General features: G+C 38.4%; 1 pseudogene; it reads left to right on the top strand.

Moving 5' to 3' along the window:
- The first annotated feature begins 19,866 nt into the window (after window positions 1-19,866).
- LOC122209576 lies at window positions 19,867-20,199 on the top strand (annotated as a pseudogene).
- Window positions 20,200-23,716: the final 3,517 nt, after the last annotated feature.

Below are 23,716 nucleotides of genomic sequence, written 5' to 3' on the forward strand. Positions count from 1 at the left end.
CTCTTACCCTGACTCTAGCTATAGTTCCTAACTAGTCTCCCTGCTTCTGCTTTCACCCCTCCTCAATCTCTTCTCAGGTGTCAAAGTGATCCTTTCAAAATACAAGTTGAATCATGTCCCTCCCCTGCTCAAAATCATCAAGTGGCCCCCATCACTGAGTAAAAGGCGAAATCTTACAAGGGCGTACAAAGACCCCACATGACCTGACTCCATAGTCTATCCCCCCCCTGCCCCTCCCCCATCCCGCCTTTCCCACTCTGCTCCAGCCCACCATCCTTTTTGACATTTCTTAACCAAGTTACTCCTCCAGGCCTTTGCACTTGACCTTCCCTTGGCCTGAAATTCCCTCTCACATGTCTGCAGGTCTCACTTCCTCACCTTTTCAGTACTCTGCTCAGAGTCGCCCTCTCAGGGAGGCCTTAATTGAAATTATAACCCCTCAACTCACTCCAGCACTCTACGCATTCCTTTTCCCTATGTGACTCTTCTATAGCTCATCTCCTAGTGACACGCTCTATGTGTAACTTATTTACTCCTTGCTATATATAGCACATGAGCTAAATATGAGCAAGGGACTTTTGTCTGTTTTGTTCGCTGCTATTTGCCTACCTAAAACAATGCCTGGCACATGTAACATTCTAAATAAATACTTGAATATCCAGCATGCAAATTCACCACCATGGGTACACATGTTCCTCCCAATATACGCATATATATGAATTGATTTTTTTTATTGTACTGAAATGTTTTTGAAGTATAGTTGACATGCAATGTTATAGTAGTTTCTGGTGTACAACACAGTGATTCGACAATTCTGTAAGTTATGCAATGCTCACCACAATTCTTGAGGCAACTGACAGAGAGCCAGTTCTGACTGGGAAAGTATGCATACATTCTCACTATCTCCATTAGGAAATTGAGATAGTTGTCAAAGCTGTCTTAACTCTCCCTGGCCATAGGCTGACCCTGCAGACAAGAAGTGGCATTGCCCTCTACAAGGGTTTGCATTTCAAGATAGACATGTAGATGTGCACAGGATTAGGGGCAGCCAAACAGAGCCATTAAACCAAGGAGAGTAATATGTTTAGATCATGTGTAAAGAAGGGGAAGTATAATTTACAGGGGCATGAAAAGGCCATATCCGGGGCTGAGATGAGGTATACCAAACCCATGTCAAGAGAAATCAATGAAGGATCATGAAAGAAAATTGTCATGAGGGGCATGTCATGGGCCATTATTATAGCAGGTTCTTTTACTGCCCTTCAGGGTCAGATTATATGTGAAGAAACTGAAGTTTAGAGAAGTCACTCACCCAGGACTACAACACACAAGTATAAATACAGGTGCGTGTCTTCAAAGCCCATGAACTTTCTACTAAATGATATCTATTATCAAGAGCTTAGGACAGTGCCTAGTACACAGAAAGATATTCATATCAGCACTGTTTTCATTACCAAATCCTACTGCCTTGCATGAAGAAACCATAACACCTGAGCAAGAGTGGGTCTTTCCCTTGACTAACCAAAAGAAGACTACAGCTACCCATTTGGCCCACAATCCCCACTCTGCTGGCCCTTTTGGTCGTCACCTCTTACCCTTCCCACCCTTTCCCTCTCTCTCTGCCCAATTTAAAGTGAGAGATGAACCTCAGTCTCTACACCACTGGAACGACGATGCTGATGAATCATGGTCCCTCAAGATGGTGCTGCTTCCACCAACCCAGCAGCCTTTCAGAGACTGCCATCTGATTAAACCCCATAGATGGGTGGTATTTTCCAAACTACTGCATTTAAGATCTCAGAAACAGGTGTGGAAAACAACAACTGAGCTTATTAGAAGATGACTTTAACTGCCTGAGAGGAAACTAAAAATCTCTTCAAACTCCCCAGAGAAATTTCAAAAACTCCAGAGCGGCTTGAAGCACAACTACACATTTGCTAGAAATAAAACATCTCACATCGAACGTACTCTCATTAAGCAAACAAAGCTGGAGGGTGCTGTTGGGAGGCAGTGGACTGACACAAATTACACTCGTAGTGAGGCCTTGCACACACACCACAGCGGGAAACAGGGTTTGTAACCAGATGGTAGAACAAGACTTCTGAGAGTAAGGGGTTCTTCTCATCCCTTCTATGTCCCACAGCAAACTCAAGAGCACTCTGAATCAGACTCAAAAGGATGAAATATTTTAAAAGTCTCAAAAATGTAAGCAAATGAAACCAGAAAGTACTAAAATTACATATCATATCAAAGTCCTTAGATTTTTAAGCTTGGAGCAGAGGGGCAGGTGTGAAGTGACAATAAGGATGTTTCAGAGACACCAAAGATAATAGGTTTGATTATAGATCTTGAAATCTTCTAAAAACTATCAGCACCTTCATAGCATTTTAAAGACACAAAGTTGTGAGTGTAAGGTACTGATTATATTAAATTTGTCAGAACCTCACCCCCATTGTACAAAACAGTGCAGGGAGCAGAGATGGAGTGAGGTGGCAAGAAAGGATGGCTTGGTCACAACCAATTAGCCCGAGATTATGGAACCATGGTTGGCAAATGGGTATTTCTGGAACCATAGAAGTGCTGGGAGCCATGAGCTCATGAAGTCAAAGTCTGTTGGGGAAACTTATGTTCAGACCAGGAGACCTCTGGACTATATTCAGGCAGTAGCCAGAACTACAAGAAAAGAAGTGCAGAGCTAAGAAGACAAGATAAGAATAAGACCAGCTTGGGAATGGGGGAGGTGCACCCCCACTCTGTGGGGGCTGGTCAGCATAGAATGGCACAATGTCAGAAGAAAGGTAGACAAAACAAGATTCAGCAATAGACCCCTATAAGTTACTTGCCTGCCCACTTAACAGGAAAACTCCACAAGAAAATGAATAAAATTGGTTTTCCTTGATGTTCTCCCAACCTCATTTTGGTATCTTCACCCAGTACTGCTTGCACTCATTCATGGTTACAATATTATCTTTCAACCAAAAAAACCCCATAATTCTCTGTTGCCAAAAGATGACTCATCAGAACCTAAACTTTCTAAACACCTTGGGAATCATAAAGGAATCTCTGTATTGAATATTGTGTCTCCCTCAAGGTGGTTATGTGTCCTCTCATAGGTTTTCCCCCAATTCTAGATACTAGAGCCCCCCACTCAGCGTTCCACCTCCAAAATGATGTTTTCTCCTACTTTCTTATATTATTTTCCTCCTCTTCCTCCTTCTCATGCTTCTTCAACTTCTTTCCTCTTCCTCTTCTTTTCACATATTCTCTTCCTTCTAAAGCTTATTGAATGAATGACAGAAGTGATCCAGCTTCATTCTTAACAAATGTTTCACCAGGGGTCCCAACTCATTTTGTTGAATCAGCCATCCTTTACCCACCAATTAAAAAGCCTTCTTTATTACATATAAAACTTTTTTATATACTTGGGTCCATTTATGGACTTTTTACTCTATTTTCTTCATTTATGTTTACCTATGGTTGAATCTGTACACAGTGTTTTAATCATTATAGCTTCATAAATCCATTGTTCCAATAGTGAACACCCTCCCTTCTAAAAATAATTTGTTCTTCTATTTCTACTTTTGTAAGAGATTTACTCAGAAACGGACATTGCTAACATTACACTTAAAAATCTGCTAAGAAGGTAGCTCTCATGTTAAGTGTTCTTACACAATAAAATAAAATAACTTAGGGGGAAAAAAAGAAATAGATGTTGCCTTTTGAAATCAGTTTATCTGGCTTAGACTTTACTTGATCATGATACTGTAAGATGCAATTTGATAACGTTTGTAGACTTTTATGTCTATATTCAGAAAACAGACTGGCCACTAGCTGTCTTTGAAGTGTAATTTCTACCAAAAATCATAACCAAAATTTGCAAGGTTGAGCTCACTATATCTTCTAATTTCTAAACTCTGTGGAGCTAAATATTCCTAATAAGGAAAGATCATCCAAAAAAAAAAAAAAAAAAACTAGCCTAGGCAATGTGCCAAATGGTCAGTCAACAACAGTGTGATAATTTAATCATTACAGGATACACTTATAAATGTAGAATGAATGAATGAATGAATGAATGAATGAATGAATGAAGAATAAAATGGAATTTCTCCAATTCCTTTGTCCCCTCAGATTCTTCCTTGTCCCCAGCTCTCTGAGGTGAAAAGATGAAAGTTCCATTGGCAACTTCTGAAGAGAATAGCCATCAGAGGAAAGAACTATACCTCCCAGAAGGCTTTGCACAGTGGAAAGATGTGACTTGTGAGAAGCTCATCTTGCAAAGCTGCACGTAACTATGGAACCAAATTGCAGGGACAAAATGGCTGGATGAGATAGGTCTGCTCAAGTAAAAGTGCAAGAAAATCCCAAGAGATTTGGAGCATTAAAATGAAAGAAGGAGGGATTTTTTAAAAGATTCTTAGCCCAAGCCCTTAAAGTTCCTAAAATATCAGAGGTGTGAGTCAAGAAAGTTTTGTCCTTAAATGTGACATTTCTCTGGGCAGAAACTGAAGGGTGTTTTGAAACTTGAGGCGATGTTTTGATTGCATTACTGTAGTCAATCCATTCCCCCTTTTATTGCTGTACCTAGGTTTACTATGGGGTGCTCATACACTACTCAGTTTGTAGATGATCTGATGTACTTCTCTTTCTCCTAGTACACAGCTATACCTACCACATTGCCAAAAGACACTCCTAATGTGCTCGGCAAACCCCGTAAGATAATGCACCTGCTATTCTCAAGGGATGGGAGTAGAGTGTCCTTGCTGCTTCTGATTAAAGCTGATGCATCATAATAACCAAGACACAGGCAGAGTTTGTCAGATTTATTCCAAGTAAACACCTTAATGACCTCCCCAAATGGCAGGGGGGCTGCTCATAATAGACACATACATAAGTAAAACAGCAAAAGAGAAGGTGCCAGAGTTTTTCTGCCACCTGTACTTTCCTCTCCAGATTCCACCACCTGGGGTGAGAGTGATGATGAGCTGTGGGAAACACAGAAGGTGCAGTAACCTTGGAAAGCTGGGAGCTGAGGGAGCAGTGAGCTAGAGAATGAGAGGAAACCAGAACAAGAGAGGTTGGTCTGAAAGCCCTTTCAGTCCACAGTCCCCATGAGGTGATTTTGTGTCCTCTTTTGCTATTGCTTTGGACTACAAAACTATAGAATTACAAAACTCATGCTCCTTACAACCCTATAGTTACTTCTTCCCAGAGCTTCAGTCACATCTCTGGACAAGTTCATCAACAGCACCCTATCACCCATTCCATGGCAATAAGATAAGCATTTGAAGGGAGTGCTTAACACTCCTCATCTCACTGTGACTTCTTCAACCATATGGCAAAAAGCATTTTTATTTGCAAGTTATTACTCAACTATGCAAGTGAAAAGCTCTGCTTCTCTGCTTCTGGGATCACGCAGATGCAGGATATAGAAATCAAAACCCTTGCTCGGTATGCATCTGGAAGCCCCTCAGAGGGAAATCATCCTTGAAATTTCTACCTCTCTTGACATGATCATTCTTCTTCCTGCCCAACCCTTCAGACAGATTTTGTTCTAAAGGTCAAGAAAAAAATATTAATCTCAAGCAGTTTGGCTGGCTAGGCTTTCCAAACTATTTGACCAAGAGCTATTTGACCCAACTTCGCTAATAATAATAATTATAGGAAAACTATCTCATGTGTAAATGGGACTTTATAACTTGTATGGGATTCTGTGTACATGATCCCTTTGGGCCTCAGGGTCTAAGGTACAGGTTGACTTCCTCTTTTATAAACAATAAAGCTGAGACCCACTGCAGTTGAGAGATGTGCTCAAAATTATTACCAGAGCTGTAAGTAGAACCTAAGCCTTCGACTCCAGTATAATACTCCTTCACCTCTTAGTGTCTTCAAGTGTTTCAAACTTATAACAACTGGTCAGTTTACCACATATGTGGGTACATACATGGGCACATATACATATGTATGTTCCCAGATCCATAGTGATGTCCCCTCCTCCATTCCTTTATATTGCTCATTTGTCTCCTCTCTTATTTTCTTGATCAGTGTGGCAAGAGGTATATTTCTTATGGTAGGTTGTAGTCAAGTGTTCAAAATCTGCTGCTTACCTTTTTCTCCTAAATGACGATAGAAATTCTGGAATAGAATAAATTATTGAGAAATTAAATTGGTACCATGCTTTTAATTTGGGGGTAGGACGTTGGGAACTCAATAGCCAAAAGAATTAAGTCTTATGGGGAGAATCCCCTTCCCCTCCCAAGAGGGAGCTGGTCTCTATGTCTTTGAAGGCTGGTTTCTGTTACTCTCAGGGAAGAGTGAAAAGGACAATACTTTAGGATAAATTTCCAAGGAGAGGACAGATGCAACAACAGGAAGAAAGACCTGCCCTTTCCCTAAGGGTTAGAGTTCTAGAACCTGGGAAGTCATGTGAGTATGTTTGGGTCATCACCATGGTCAAGCCTGCAAGGAGGGATCTTAGCGGCATCATCACAGACAAGCATAAAAGCAAAGTCTGACAGACATAAAGAACCAGGTCTGAACTGGAGCATCCAGAAACAAAAGGAAAGATAGCAATGATGGTACCACAACAGAATTAAGGTCAGGTCCTTTCTTCATTTCCCAAGACGCACACAATTACTGATATCTTTGCAAGATTCCATAGAGAAGAGAACCCCCATAAAAATGAACATTAGAATTCTTTACCAACTATAGCTAGTATAGTTTAAAGCCAGGTTTGATTTCATTTAGAAAAATAAAAAAAAAACATGACATATCTTGTATCATTTTGTGGTTGCTGTATGCTATTTGTGATACTAGGATGATACGACTGACTTTAGATCCTACCCAGAACTGCTTCTAGAAGGACTCCTCCACGATGGAGAGTAGTACCAAATGCCAAGTCAGATAATATATGAGAGGGTATCCAGGGCATGGAGACCAGGGAGCTAAAAGGTGCCAGATTTAATGGCAAGCTGAAAACGAGTTTTTATTTTCTCCTCTGTCCCTCTCTCACTGAATCCCTGCTTTCCACACTGATTCATAGATATACTTGGACATACTCTGTTTATACCAAAATTCCAAGTCTATGAAAAGCTCAAGAGGTTCTCAGGGAACTGGAAGAAATAAAGGGAGACTGCAAACACTCAAGCTACTAAGCCAAAACTGTCATCTAGAAACATACAGAATGACAGTGAAAAACCCCAGGTTAAGCCAAAGTCTTAAACATACCTCCAGATTAAGGTTCCTACTGGGAGCTGCTAGAGGGGGTCTCAGAAAAGCAACAGTGTTAATGGGAAATGCTCCAGTTTCCATAACAGCCTAAAATTGACTGTCCCTTGAGTAAGAGGGAATTCCTTCCGCCTGACTGGCTTCAGCTGGGACATCAGTTCTTCTCTGCCTTCATACTCAAACTGTTCTTTCTGGGTCTCAAGCCTGCTGGCATTTCAACTGGAACTACACCATCAACTCTCTGGGGTCACCAACTTGCCAACTACGGATCTTAGGACTTATCAGCCTCCATAATCACATGAGCCAATTCCTCATAAAAAAATCTCTAACTCTTAAATACAAAGAACAAACTGAGGGTGGCTGGAGGGGTTGTAGGGGGCAGGGGGGATAGGCTAAATGGGCAAAGGGTTGCATTAAGGAAGACACTTGCTGTTGGGATGAGCACTAGGTATTATATGTAGGGGATGAATCACTGGATTCTACTCCTAAAATCATTATTGCACTATATGCTAACTAACTTGGATGTGCATTTTTAAAAAAATAAAAAAAATTCTGATCACAAACTATCAAACTATATATTTATTATATATATAATATATATATAATAAAAGAAGACCTTCTACCTTAAAAAAAATCTCTATCTATACATACATTCTATTTGTTCTGTATGTCTGGATAACCCTGATACAGGGATTAATGTGGAAAATCAACTTAAGAGCTCCTCAGCATGCAAAGAAAAACACTGAGGAAAGTGCTTTAATATAACAGGAGCTCCTAAAGAAAGAGCAGAACCAATGAAACAAGAGTAATAATCAAAGGCATAATAGAAGAAAACTTTTCTGGCTTGATCTGCAAATGCTATGACTGTCTACCAAAAAAGCTCAAAAGAGAACAAATAAGAACTCAGAAAGAAAAGTAACAAAATACATTACAAAAACTAGTAATTTTCCTATACATCAAGAACAGTTAAGATAATACAATGCGGAAGGAAGGTAGGAGGTTTCTAATAACAACAATAAACATAAAATGCCTAGAAATAAGCATAACAAAGAACCATATAAAAATTGATAGGGTGTCTGGGTGGCTCAGTCAGTTAAATGCCTGTCTTCATCTCAGGTCATGATCTCCGGTTTGTGGGTTTGAGCCCCATGTCGGTCTCTGTGCTGACAGCTCAGAGCTTGGAGCCTGCTTCAGATTCTCTCCTTCTCTCTCTCTGCCCCTCCCCTACTCACGCTCTCTCTCTCTCTCTCAAAAACAAACGTTTTAAAATTTTTTGATAAAATGTTCTTGAAGAATACAAAAGAGGACTAGAATAAGTAGAGAGTACTTCCTGAACTAAAAGATTCAATATTGTAAAGATGTAAATGATCCCTAAAGTAATCTATACATTTAATGTCATTTCAATAAGATTGGGGGATGCATGTCAGAGACTCTAAATTTTTCCTGAAAGATTAAATGTACACATTGATTAAGATGTTTCTTGGAGGGGCGTCTGGGTGGCTCAATCGGTTGGGCGGCCGACTTCGGCTCAGGTCATGATCTCGCGGTCTATGAGTTCGAGCCCCGCGTCGGGCTCTGTGCTGACAGCTCAGAGCCTGGAGCCTGTTTCGGATTCTGTGTCTCCCTCTCTCTAACCCTCCCCCGTTCATGCTCTGTCTCTCTCTGTCTCAAAAATAAATAAACATTAAAAAAAATTTTTTTAAAAAGATGTTTCTTGGAAAAAGAACTGGTACTAAAAGGAAACTTACCAGTTTCCTACCAGATCCTAACAGATATTTTATCAAGCTACAGTAAATAGAACAATGTTAATGCTAAAGCAAAAAGAAAAAAAAAAAAAAGAGGCAGATTATTGGATTCGAATTGGAAAGTTAAAAAAAAAAACTGAAGTAGACTTCAGATGGCATTTAACACTGGTAGAAATAAAATTTTATTGGTGGGGGCGGGGGGAGTTTTGCATTGACCTTATTCATTTTGCTCTTTTTGTTGACACCTACCCCTCACAGCCCTCAGAATTGGTTAGTTCAGTGTAACACAAGAGCAATAGAGGGTTTGTGCAGGACTATGAGAGTAGTGGCTGCTGATCTGTTCCTATTTCTGCAGTTCTGTGCGATAGATTTGTCTGATCTGGGTCAAATGGGCTCCATAACCTGAGTGTTCAATACCTCCAGAGGCCGCCCTGCTGCTGCCGCAGATCCCCAACCTCTCTCAGGACCTGAAACCCCTTCTGCCAAAAGCATATTGTCCAGTCTCATTAGCTGGGCATCGGGAGGATCCTCCTTCTGCGCCCCTCTGACACTAAGACCTGTTTTCTCCTTGATCTCACACAGGACGCTGAAGAGTGCAGGTTCCATTCTGTGACTTGTCAGGGCATGTTTCTTTGCTTGTGCCACATCCAAGCTCTGGCTGGTGATGGTCATCATGTGATAGAGGATGTCACCCATGTCCTGCTTCCTGCCATTGCCATCCGTCCCTTTACGGCCATGTTGGGGAAGGTGACAAGGCCATGCCCCCCTGCACTGAGTGGACGGCTAGGTTCACCCTGGCCAGAGGCTGTAGCATCCTGCATCAATCATCCATCCCATAGCATGTGAGAGCGTGAGCAGGGCTCTTTCTTTCTTTCTTTTTGTGAAGATAGAATTTTAAGAGTTTGTATTCTGTGAGCTATATAGCAATTTAGGTAAAAAAAAAAAAAAAATTAATTTAGTGCCTATCTTATGCAAGACACCAAAATAAACATGAGTGTATTAAAGATACAAATTTTAAAAATGGAGCCACATGAATGCTAAATTACAGCCTAAAGAACTACTTACAAAATATGAAAATGGAAATTTTATTTAGAAAATTTATTTTTATAAGCATGAAAAATAAAGAAAAGATTCGAGAAATCTGACTTTATAAGAATCCCTATGTGTCAACACATGACATTAAATTAAACCTACACAACATACGAGGGAGAAACTATAACATGCATGAGATAAAAATAGAGTAATGTCATAATTCTTATTAATTCAATAAGATGTATAGATATAGATATATAGATATAGATATAGATATCAAGAGACAGACACAAAGAGAAGGAATTCAAATGGTCTGTAGAAGATTACAAAAATGTTCAACTTCGTTATTGTTCTAAAATGTAAATGAAACAATGATAATGTTTCTCTACCATCAAACTGACATTGATTTCTTTAAATGATCTTGGCCTAAGTTGTAGAACATGGACAATCTCTTCAACTGTTATAACAGTAATACCAACGTGTATGACACTTCAGGGGAAAATACGGCAATGGCTTAAAGTCAATGTATAACTAGTGCAGGAAAAGCTCTTTAGTAAAGCAACTCTACATTTAGAAATTTATTGTTAGGAAATAATCAGATAAACATTTAAAAACTGTTTTTCACAATATTAAACGTTGTGATTAAAAATGAGCAACACGCTAAATGTCCAACAACTGGGGATTTGTTTTTAAAACATTAGAATTTACAAAATCATTAAAAGTGATGTTGTAGATTAGTATTTGGCACATGAATTTTTTTTATCTATAACTGACCATCTTTGCTCCCTCCTGTGCATCCTATTTTCTCACTCCTTAAAAAAAAAATAAAGGTCAACACTGAATATCACTGTCAAGACTGTGCTTAATCACTCAATTGTGCTGGAGTTAAAAAAAAAAAAAAATGGTTGAGACCAATGTACTGAAGATACACATTTACTGACATGGAAAGATGTTCCTGATAACAGTGTTCATGCAGGAAGCAAATTATAATTTGTTTTATAATTGTCACTTCAATTAAATAAATTTATAATTATAATTAATTTAATTATAGTTTAAATTATAATTTAAAATTATAAAATTGTTTTTGAGAAACACATACACCAACAGTAAAAAGATATAGCAATGGTTATATCTGGGTATTGGAATTACATTTTTAAATTTTTCTTCTTTTTGATTATTTTTACATTAATTTCAATATATTAATATATACTTATTTGCTTACCAAATTCAGTATATTATTTTTAAGTTTGTTTCTTTTTTTTTAATTTTTTTTTTAATGTTTATTTATTTTTGAGACTGAGAGAGACAGAGCACAAATGGGGGAGGGGCAGAGAGAGAGGGAGACACAGAATCAGAAGCAGGCTCCAGGCTCTGAGCCATCAGCCCAGAGCCCGACGTGGGGCTCGAACTCATGAACCGTGAGATCGTGACCTGAGCTGAAGTCAGACGCTTAACCGACTGAGCCACCCAGGCGCCCCATCTTTTTTTTTTTTAATAATCTCTACATCCAACATGGGGCTTGAACTCATGACCCCAAGATCGAGTCATATGCTCTTTCAACTGAGCCAGCCAGGAGCCCCCAAATTCAGTATATTAATAAACGTTAATAAAACAGTATATTATATTAAGTATATACATTCAGTATATTAATAAACAAACATTAATAACACTTTTATAACAGGAAAAAATTATTTTTACTTTGTTAAAATACAATTGAAAATTGCTCTCAAATTTCTCTTTATCAAGATGTTACATTGGTAGTGATTGATCAAAAGGAAAAAAAAATGACACTAATGAATCACTCTTGCTTTTTCAATTGCCTTGCAGTTAATTAATTTTCCTCAGATTCAAAACTTTTTGCATTTACTCTCTTCAAGCCACTCCACATTAATGTGAAATAACACAAAAATAATCTTGTAATAGTATAACTTCTTTACTGCTTTCATTCAAAGACTATAAATTGTTTTAATGGGCTTATAGATTTCTTCTTCTTCTGAGTTAAGACAGAAATAATCCTCCCAATGACGGTTATCTCAGTTCAGGATTAAAATAGAGCACACGTTGTTCCGGTATAATTAGGCCTGAAGTTCTTTTATATGGTACCTTACAAAGTTAGAGAATTATAAAATTGTGATTCCGAACTTCCAAGATTTTCTTCCTCTGTTACCTAGAAACAACATACCTCACGCAATAATAATGGAAGCATGGTTCCAATACAAAAGCCCAAAAATCAATCTAACTGCTTACTTATACTAATTTTTTTAATAGTATAGATTTTCTGGTTGTTGTTGTTGTTACAGAAAATAGTGCCAAATGTGCAAATAGGAAAGGCAAAGCCAACAAGAATGATGTCTCTTTCACATTTGAAACAACTGTCTTTCTGTCTTTCACTGCAGAAGCTATCTATCCACCTTTATAGGGAAAAACATTATAGATTTTTTCCTGGAAGAAATGGGAACTAATATTTCTCCATTACAAAATATAGAAAGTAAGTAAAGAAGACATTACAAAAATTCATTACAAATTTTGTCAAGATACGAATACCATGCAGGTACAGGAAATTATGAAGTACTTAAGGAGCATCACCATGTTCATTATATCAAGGAAAATGAGAGGAGCAAAGACCTTGAAAAATTATAGCCTCTCTCGCCTTACTACCTTCCAAATGAGCGAGTGATAACAAGAAGTACAAAAGCTTCTCCTGAGTTCATGCTCTGCCCAGTCGCCAGCAATGGGCAATGATGATTAAGCACATTACTGTTGCTAACTTTTATTGGGCATTTTGTGTTCTAAGCCCTGTTTCAGGTGTAGTCTCTTGAAGTTGAGGAGGTCAAGATAAATCTATGTGGATCAAGGTTGCTACATTACATCATAGGGTGCTGGAACTTTCCCACAGTTTATGAACCTCTTACTAATTTCCCCACATGGATCTGCACATAAGCCTTCCCCTTGGTGTCTGAAAGGCTGTCACCAGTCCTTCAACCATCACAACTCAAGCATCTCCTTTCAAAATGTTCCCTGAATCTTTTACACTCATTCTCAAAGTGAGAGCCCCAGCACATCCCTTATTAGAGTTTTATTGTGCTGAATGCCACTGACGTTCGAATGTCTGACTCCACTAGTCTCACAACATAAGGTATATATGTAATCACCTCTGTATCTCTAGGGTCTGGCCCCCAACCCAATTCTCAGTAAGGATAATAATTTGTTCCTTGATTGATTGATTCATTGGATGGATGAAATGAAAATTTTAAATCCTTAATGTTTAGAAGGAAGTAAATGCTTGGTCACTTGTACATCAGAGATGACCCTTGAGCTCCCATTAATGTATTAGTGACCTAAATTTAGGTAGCCCTGGTAAAGCTATCTACTAGAGTCAATGAGTCCTATTAGTTCTAACTCATTCACTCTCTGCCTCGAGATAATTTACTTATATTTAATTTCAAAATGATCTGATAATATGATTCATGATAACGTACCTTCCTGGGTATGTCTTCTCTTCCTCCTAATTGCCATTGCCCAAGTTCAGCTTCTCCTAGTCTCTAAACCACAGACATTACTTTCCAAATGACTGCACACTCTTTCTTTTATTTATTCAATAATTCTTTATTTAGCACTTTCAGGTACTATTGTAGACAGTGGAGACAGCAGTGAACAAGACAGACATGGACCCTAACTTCATAGAGTTTAGAGTAGGGTTAGACAAAGAAAATTCAGGGAATCTGAAGATAGATATCATAGAAATCAATGTAATGTAAAGAACAGAGAAAAAAAATATTGAAAAAAACTAAAAGAGCCTTAAGACTTGTAGGAAATTTCAAAAGGTCTCCCATAAAGGTAGTTGGGTCCCAGAAAGAAAAGAGAAAGAAATTTGGCCAGAAGAAAATAATAGAAAAAGTGGCCAAAATTCCCCAAATTTAGTAAAAGACAAAAAATTACAGATTAAGGAGCTGCCATGGCATAATCAGCATGCAGTACTTACACAATAGCACAAGCAGAAAAATTTATAGATTCGGAAAGAACACATTCAAGAAAACTAGATCTAGGTACATCATAGTCTAAGTGTTAAAACAAAAGATAAAGACCTGGGACAGATAAAAACACTTAAGGTAAGAACAAAGAAGAAGATGAAAACTAAGCCACAGGATTCTCTAAAATGGAGATGTCAAGTAGAGGGTGAAGAGCCAGTAGATGAGACTGAGAAAAAAATAGCCAATGAGGTGTGTGTGTATACACACACACACACACACACAGGGGAATGTGGTGATCACATGACCCAGGAGAAAAGGTGTTTTGAGAAGGAAATGGTTAACTGTGCAGCATGCAGTAGCATGGACTGAGTGAGATGAAGGCAAAGAAGTAGCAATTACATTTGGCAACACAAGAATCAGTGAAAACCTAGACAAGAGCAGTTCCAATGAAGAGGTTAGAGAAAAAGTTCAGGAGCCTAAAGAGGTTAAGGAAAGAAAGGAAGGCAAAGAAGAAAGGCAAGGACTTCATTCTTCACTCTGATGAGAGAGAACTTCTAAATTGCCAAATTCATTATGCCTTACTCCTAAGAAAAACCATTCTAATAGAGAAACCTAAAGTCCTGAAAAGAAGAAGAAAAAAGAGAAGAAGGAAGAGGAGGAAGGGGGGTGGGTTGGAGAAGGAGAAAGGGGAGAAGGAGGAAGAGAAGGAGAAGGAGTTCACAGCAGATTAAGGGGATTGAGTGTTGCTTCCCAACCTGCCAGTCTAGAAGGAACACGAAAACATCAAGGAAAATGTAATGCAATGCAGAAAAATGTGTTCCCCAAACTCTTCTCATAGCCAGTCCTGTAGGTTGTTGGAAAGAAAACTTTGAAAAACTTTTTGGAGTAGTGGTGGTGAGAAGTGAGATATCTCATGGGAAGTTTTGAAGAAAGCACAACCCTCTATGGTCAACACCAGTAACTTTAATTCATGCATCCATTTTTGCTTCCTCTGTTCCCAGAAGTGCCCAGCATATAGTAAATGCCCAAAAATATTTGTTGAAAGAGTGAATTGGTTCAAAATAACTCAATTTTACTTCTCCCTTGGATTTTATATCTCATCAGAAGGCTCTTTCTGATAAAAATGCATATTTGGTTACAGAGAGAGAGGGGCCAAAACAAGCACATAGCAATAACAGCAAGGTCAAAGTTGCTGAAATGTCGACCCAAGTTGAGATAGCCTTAGCTCTCAGTTCCTTGCACCCAGGATAAATCTATACTGTGTCACTCACAATATGCATATACAAATATTTAGTCATTATTTTGTACACCTGAAACTAATGTAATGTTATATGCCAATTATACCTCAATTAAAAAAGTCTCTACTGAATCATATTTAAACAGAAGTGTCTGGGCCTAACAGAATCTAGTCTGTGCCTCTTTTTCCAAAAAGTTGCCTTTATATGAAAAAGACATGAAGATTTCACTTGTTTAATTGAAAGTAGTTTGGTGTTGTTTATTTAGCAGTCCTTAATAGAAAAGAAGGAAGCAATTACACCAAGAACACTTTCCTTTTAAACCCATTTATAAAGCACTGTATTTTCTTAATGTAGTTCACCTTTACAGTGTCATGTATTCATTCATTAACTGATTGATTCATTCATTTATTTTATTCCTGTATATAGTAATCCAGGATGGGGCATAAGAATATCATACTGTTTTTATAAATTAAGGGGTCTGGTTCAATAAAGACCCTACAAAACACTAAACATAGTATGTATTGTGAAGGGAAGTGTGCTTCCAGAAACCAGTTTTCATGCTGCAAGCAAAGATGCATAGCAAGCAATCCAAAGCAATCTAAAAATAGACCAGGGTCCATCTCCAGCCCCAGCACTTTCCATCTTCACTCTCCATCAAAAAAAAGTCAGCATCACCTGGTTCTTTAAGGGCTGTGCAATTGCAGCACCCTTTGAGCCCATGCTCCACTTTCTGGACAACACAATCAAATTAATTCCTGTCATATGCTTTGCTTGGGTGTCACCATTATTAAAAAGCAATGTGAAGACTGCCTGGAAAAAAGCTGATTAGCAGCCACAGTTAAATAAAGGCTCTAAAAATTGAATTATCAACTAGGTGAAGGATGGATTCATTGCCAGCTGTTGTATCTCCTCTGTCCCCTGGAGAAGAAGCAGATGAAGAGGCGACCAAGGCTGTTCATCATCAGATTAAATGATGAAAAGAGCCAATAATCATTTCTACTTCAATATTTGTTACTCAATTCACTCAACCTATTATTCAAGTTTTGTCTACATCAGTTGAAAGAGTGTTTCCTCCCTGGAAACAACATTAATAGGGAATACATTAGGGCAAAGTGTCTGTCCATTCAACTCACAATCTCTTACTCCGACTCTCCACTCTCTTTGACATCATCCCAACACTTACATGGCAATGGTTACTTACAGTAAATAAGAGGCATATATCAATCCGTAAGTGTTTATATCTCTGATTGATAAAGGAAATTCCATTATAATTTATATAACTCTATATAATTATAATTTAGCACATCTTTCATGTTGAGATCCCCAAGCTCTTCAGTGATTACTGAAGAATTGAGTCCATTTATTTTGTATATCACAACTTCCTATGAGAGTTTAGCATGGTCATTTGTTAAATATCTCTGACAAAGGGAAAAGATACTAAGATATAATAGAGAACAACAACAACAAAAAGGTAACTGAGGATAATACAAATAGCAATGAATTTTGAATCAGGAGTTCTGGGTTCAAACCCTAGTTTTAAAATCTTTTGAAACACACATTGTGGATATTCAAGTGAGAGTTTTATTGAGCCAAATACTTATTTTATTAAAAAGTGTCGGGGCGCCTGGGTGGCTTAGTCGGTTAAGCGTCTGACTTCGGCTCAGGTCATGATCTCACGGTCCGTGAGTTCGAGCCCCGCGTCGGGCTCTGTGCTGACAGCTCAGAGCCTGGAGCCTGCTTCCGATTCTGTGTCTCCCTCTCTCTCTGACCCTCCCCCATTCATGCTCTGTCTCTCTCTGTCTCAAAAATAAATAAACGTTAAAAAAAAAAAAAAAAGTGTTAACCTTCAACTAATGTACCACACTACACAGTAGTAATCTATTGTCTAAATATGAGGATATTACAGTAACTTCTAGATTTGTCATGAAAATTAAATGGAATAACAAATATGAAAGGGATATTCCAATATAAGGTACTATTATTAATATCAGTATTTTTAGAAAAATTTTTTAATGTTTATTTAGTTTTGAGAGAGAGAGAGAGACAAAGCATGAGCAGAGGAGGGCAGCAAAACAGGGAGATACAGAATCCGAAGCAGGCTCCAGGCTCTGAGCTGTCCACATAGAGCCTGACGTGGGGCTCGAACCCACAAACCATGAGATCATGACCTGAGCCGAAGTCAGATGCTTAACCAACTGAGCCACCCAGGCACCCCAATACCAGTATATAATTAAATCAACAGATGGTCCAAACTCATTTGGACCAATGTTCTCCCACCAAACCTTTACCCAAGACACAAGCTATAATCTTCCAATATTTGAATTTAATGCACTCTCCTTTTCCAAACTTCTGATTGATGAAGGTGTTAATTGCTAGGAAATGCAGAGTCCTGGGCAGACCAAGGCAAGAAAGAAAATACTAAGGTCGGAGATTATCATTCCAGAATATCCAAGAGTTGAGGTTTGTGAGCATAAATGAATAGATAAAAGATATGTTAAGTACTAATTAATTAAAACTCATATTGAAAATGTAGGCACATTGAGAATCATTAATTCCAGTTTATATAGATCAACTGACAACTTATGGTAAGAATTTCTAAATGTTGACCCATAAATCATTTTGATGTGTTCTATTCTTCAACCAATCAATTTACCCATCAAATTATGAAATCTATACATAGACATTAGTAGTCCTGAGTCTCTAACTCAGAATTTAAAACTGGAAAAATGTGGGGTGATGGGTATTGAGGAGGGCACCTTTTGGGATGAGCACTGGGTGTTGTATGGAAACCATTTTGACAATAAATTTCATATGTTGAAAAAAAAAAGAAAAGGAAATGAAAATCTTTAAAGAACCATAAAAAAAAAAAACTGGAAAAATGTGGAGAATAATCAAAGGCACTGGCATCCACTAGGACTTTCTACAGTGATGGCAATGTTATATAGTTTGTGCTGTCCAATATAATACCTAGTAGCCACATGTGGCTATTACACATTTATAATGTGCCTAGTGCAACTAAGGAGCTAAATTTGTAATTTTACTTAATTCCAATTAATTTTGGTGTAAATAACCACTTTAATATATAACCTCAGGATTGGTCCTCCAGAAGCCATTCAGCCATGCTTCAGGGAGAGACTCAAGACTTCAAGAAGAGGGAATAACGATTCTTTAGGTATATTTTAGAGACATTTCTTTATTTATTTTTTTTATTTATAAAAATATATTTATATATTTTATATAAATATATTTATATTTATATATAATATTTATATTATTATTTATTTATTTATAATTATATATTTATTTATATATATTATTTATATATAATATATAATATTATAATAAATATAATAAATATTTATAAAATATATTTATTTATTTATTTTTTCTTTATTTTTATTTTTATTTGAATTCTGGTTATTTAACATACAATGCAATATTGGTTTCAGGAGTAGAATTCAGCAATTCATCACTTACATACAACACCCATTGCTCATCACAAGTGCCCTCCTTAGTACCCATCACCCATCTAGCCCATCCCCCACCCACCTCCCTCCATCAACCCTCAGTTTGTTCTCTATCATTAAGACTCTCTCATAGTTTATTTCCCTCTCTCTTTTTTCTTTCCCCCTTCCCATATGTTCATCTGTTTTGTTTCTTAAATTACACACGAGTGAAATCATATGGTATTTGTCTTTCTCTGACTGACTTACTTCACTTAGCAGAATACACTCTAGCTGTATCCACATCATTGCAAATGGCAAGATTTCATCCTTTTTGATGGCTGAGTTATATTTCATTTGTTCATAAAAAATGAACAAAATGACCAATTTAAAGAGAAGGAAGAGATATCTACATTTTAATCAATCAGGCCAATGACCAGCCTCATGAATTATCTCAGTAACCTTGTTTGCTGAATCTGCAAAAGTTTTGACAGATTCATATGTTCCTCCTCCTCAACAGAATCCAGACCTTTTTTTTTTCTTTTTTTTTTTTCAGGTAATAAAAGTGTGGCTATTGATTTAGGCAGGCTGAACCAGCCTTTGCCTCAAGAGTGGATCCTAACTGGCCTAAACCAATTACACTGGCCCCAAAGTGAATTACGGCAACCCACAATTTAGACACAAACCTGTGATATAATTCAAATTAACCCAGTTGACAGGAAGAATAGTCAACTGGGAAAAGAAGGGTGGAAAGGGATGGGGTTGCTTTTGAAAACGGTTTCCTTGGGGCATCTGGGTGGCTTAGTTACTTAAGCAGTTGACTCTTGATTTTGGCTCAGGTCATGACCTCGCAGTTTGTGAGTCCGAGTCCCGTGTCAGGCTCTGCACTAACAGTGCAAAACCTGCTTGGGATTCTCTCTCTCCCTCTCTCTGTGGCCCTCCCCTACTTGCACTTTCTCTTTCTCTGTCAAAATAAATAAACTTTAAAAAAGAACAGAAGAGAAGAGAGGAGAGGAGAGGAGAGGAGAGGAGAGGAGAGGAGAGGAGAGGAGAGGAGAGGAAAGGAAAGGAAAGGAAAGGAAAGGAAAGGAAAGGAAAGGAAAGGAAAGGAAAGGAAAGGAAAGGAAATGGTTTCCTTGGCCTTGCTTTTCTCTTTTTACCATCTTGGAACCTGTGGAGGCCTGCTGGGAACAGGACTCATGAAACAACAAATATGTCTGAAAGGTTGTTGCCCAAAGTCATTTCTGCTGGCTATAAGCAGGGGTCTCCAGAAGCAGAAGGAACACACACTTCTCCTTAAAATTGAAGGTGTTTATACTCGAGATGAAACTGAATTCTATTTAGGCAAGAGATGTGCTTATGTGTACAAAGCAAAGAACAACACAGTGATTCCTGGTGGCAAACCAAATAAAATCGGAGTAACTGAGGAAAAGTAACTCATGCTCATGGAAACAGCGGCATGGTTCGTGCCAAATTCTGAAGCCACCTTCCTGCTAAAGCCACTGGCCACAGGATCCGTGTGATGCTGTACCCCTCAAGGATTTAAACTAAAACTAACTGAAAAGTAAATAAATAAAGGTGTAGATTTGAAAAAAGAAAGAAAGAAAGAAAGAAAGAAAGAAAGAAAGAAAGAAAGAAAAGAGAAAAGAAAAGAAAAAAGAAAAGACAAGAAAAGAAAATGTTTTCCTCACTCTTAAGAAAGATACTGGAAGAGGTACCTCATGTTCCCCTGAAGCTTGTCATCTATTAATGTGATGCCTGGAACTTCAGCAGCAATATCATGACTGTGAGGGGAGCTACTCTGACTACTAACACATCCTGCTGAGCATGACAGAGCAGAAAGATGGAAAGAACCTGGACTTTTAATGACAATCCTGAGCATCTGAACCAACAAATCCTGAAGTAATCCTACTACTCCTTCTATTTATGTGAAATATTTTTTGATTCTTTGACCACTTTGGGTTGGATTTTCTGTTACTTGCACCATTCTGAAGCAACCTCCATCTGTTAAGTACCAGGTAGGTATTTAACAGCCATTAATTATCTCTTTTAATCCCTGCAACAACCATCCAAAGAAAATTTCACTAAGTCCATTTTGCAGCTGAGAAATGTGAGATTCAAACGAGATGACATTGAAAAGGTCACTTGACTAATAAATGGCAGTGTCTAGATCAAAGCTCAGGGGTGCCTGAGGCCAAAACCCACATTCTTCCCTACCAGCTCCTATCTCTCAAAACTGTATGTCTCAGTGAGGATGTGAGTTAGCAGGTAAGTCTTAACGAGGTCTTGCTCTTGCAACTGAGATGTATTACTTTTCACATCATCTGTAGATTCTCACATGTAGAATAAAGTGATCCACCTAAATGATCTCACCCAACTATGCTTATAAATGGAAAACAATTAGAGCAATGATTCATTTCAATTTTAATTTCAAAAGCATTCCCTTCGTACTTTTCCTGACAGCTGAGAAAGCAGGCTTTGAAGTGAGAAACTCAACCTCCCATCAGACATTCTGCAGGTTCCTCTCTAACATTCTTGATGCTGTTAGCTGCTTAGGTGGGGCATGACTGTGGCTGTTACAACAGCAAAATGCACCCTCTTGCCCTCTTCCCTGACCAACTAACAGAGTATCTCAACACCTTGGTCTGTCACAAAGGTTGGGATTAATTCTGAAACGCTGCCAAGGTGCCTCACGATTTTACCCAAGAGTAAGGATGTGCATTCATGAATAATGAAGGCAGTGAGTGAGTCAAGCAGCATTATTCAGTTATTAGCTAACTGTAAGGTGTGCTACTTCACAGAATGATTATATGCTAATAGGTTCATTTGCTTGCTTTGTTTTGATTCCTCAGGACGGACCTCACTCTTACCTGTGGAATAAAAGTTTGCAAGGCTCTTCATTTAGTTTTCAAGGAGACAGCTTTTGGGGCCATGATTTATGTTTGCCATTGAGACTCAAATCTATTTAGGGACTTTGAAAGCATTTAAGTGAGGAAGCATAAGAATAGGATGCTCCAAATAATATTAAGTAGATACTCTCCCTTTCAGGAAGTGGAGCTTAATCCCATCCCCCTTGAGTATGGGATGGACTTAGTGACTGGTATCCAATGAATAACAGTATGGAAAGGAGAAAATAGTATCTTGACAGTGAGGAAATCTGGCAAATACTACCTTAAACAAGTATCGGATTTATCATAATAAGTGATACCACGTATCCCCCGATATGATGTGAAGAGAGAAGTTCACCTCTGTGGTTTTCCTCTAAAAACCCAGAATCCAGAGTAACCATAAGAAAAGCATCAAACAAACCCAAACTGAGAGACATTCTACATAATATCTGACCAATATTCTTCAAAACCGTCCAATCATCCAAAACAAAGAAAGACAAAAATTGCTACAGACCAGAAAAAACTTAAGGAACCATGAAAACCAACGCAATGTAGTGCCCTGGATGGGATTCTGGAACAGAAAAAGGACATTGGTAGAAAAATTGGCAAAATACAAATAAAGTTTGGAGTTCAGTTAAAAGAAATATACTTATGTGTTTCTTAGTTTTGACAAGAGTACCACAGAAATGTAAGATTAGGGGAAACCAAGTGAGTGGTATATGGAGATACTCCGTATCATATCTGTAACTTTTCTGTAAATTCAAAATTTTTCCCACATAAAAAGTTTATTTAACACCTCTCCCACCCACCCCCCCAAAAAGAGTAAAAGGAACTGGAATGGGCTCCTTCTTTGTCCACTGTCCCAGAAAATACATGATCCATCCCTGACTCTGTGTGCACATCAGCCTTTTGCACATAGCTTTTGAATGAGAATGAAAAGTTAAGAGAAGGCAAAGAAAACAGGAAAGATTTAGATAAGCAGGGAAAAATTAGAGAGAAGAAAAATGTATCAACTATACTTCCTTTTTTTTTCTTTAATAAGGAAGATAAGTAGAAGAGAAGGTGAAAAAGGGGAAGGCACTCAAGGTTTTGTCCCTGCTCAGGAACAAGGAAGTAAATTACAACAGCAAAAGACAGTGTCAAACACACAGGTCCTCAGGATGTCAATTTCACCGATGCCTGATGTGTTTAGGATACTTTGTTCGGAAATGCCAGAGTGTTAATATGATGAGACAAACTTCTCCAGTAGGGAGGTGGCAGTGACCGGCCAGAGGCTCACCAATCTCATTTCTTCTTCCAGGGCCCACAGAGAAAAACTACATTTCCCAGCCATCCCTGCTTTTAGACAGGTGCCATATGACTCAGATCTGGTGATTCATATGTAGAACAACATGCACCACTTCCCAGTCTAGCCTCTAGAACAATTCACACTAGTCACCATACTCTCTCTTTCTCTCTTGCTCTCTAGACAGACAGGTGGAAACTAAAGCCTCTGAGGTGGTAAAGCTACATAATGGAAGATGCCCAGATTCCTGAGTCTCTGACCGGAAGGTGGCCAGACAAAAGATGCTTAAACTCATAGGAGGTGGCAAGTGAGAAACAGAGTTTTATTGTGTTAAGTTGCTGAAATTTGAGGTCTGTTTGTTATATAGCAGCTAGACTATCCTAATACAGGAAAAAAATACACACACACACACACCAAAACATTATAGAGCAGTTCAGAATGTAGAAAGGGGAAGAGCTGGCATTAGTCTGTGGCCTCAAAGGATGGCAGCTTTTGGGGCTGCAGAGTTGGGAACTGAATATTCCAGGTGGAGAGATCTCCCTAAGAGAACTATCAAATCAGAAAATGACATGGGGCACCTGGGTGGCTCAGTTGATTGAGTGTCCGACTTCAGCTCAGGTCATGATCGCGCAGTCTGTGAGTTCGAGCCCTACGTCGGGCTCTGTGCTGACAGCCTGGAGTCTGCTTGGGATTCTGTGTCTCCCTCTCTCTCTGCCCCTCCCCTGCTCATGCTCTGTCTCTCTCTCTCTGTCAAAAATAAATCAACATTTTAAAAAAAATTTTTTTAATTAAAAAAAAAACAAAACAACAGGGTATGGTCAATAGCAGACTGGCATACACTTCACTTTAGCTGAAACACTACAGGGAAGGATGGAAGAGCTAGGAAATGA

The sequence above is a fragment of the Panthera leo genome, chromosome A2, assembly GCF_018350215.1.
Source record: "Panthera leo isolate Ple1 chromosome A2, P.leo_Ple1_pat1.1, whole genome shotgun sequence".
Classification (NCBI taxonomy): domain Eukaryota; kingdom Metazoa; phylum Chordata; class Mammalia; order Carnivora; family Felidae; genus Panthera; species Panthera leo.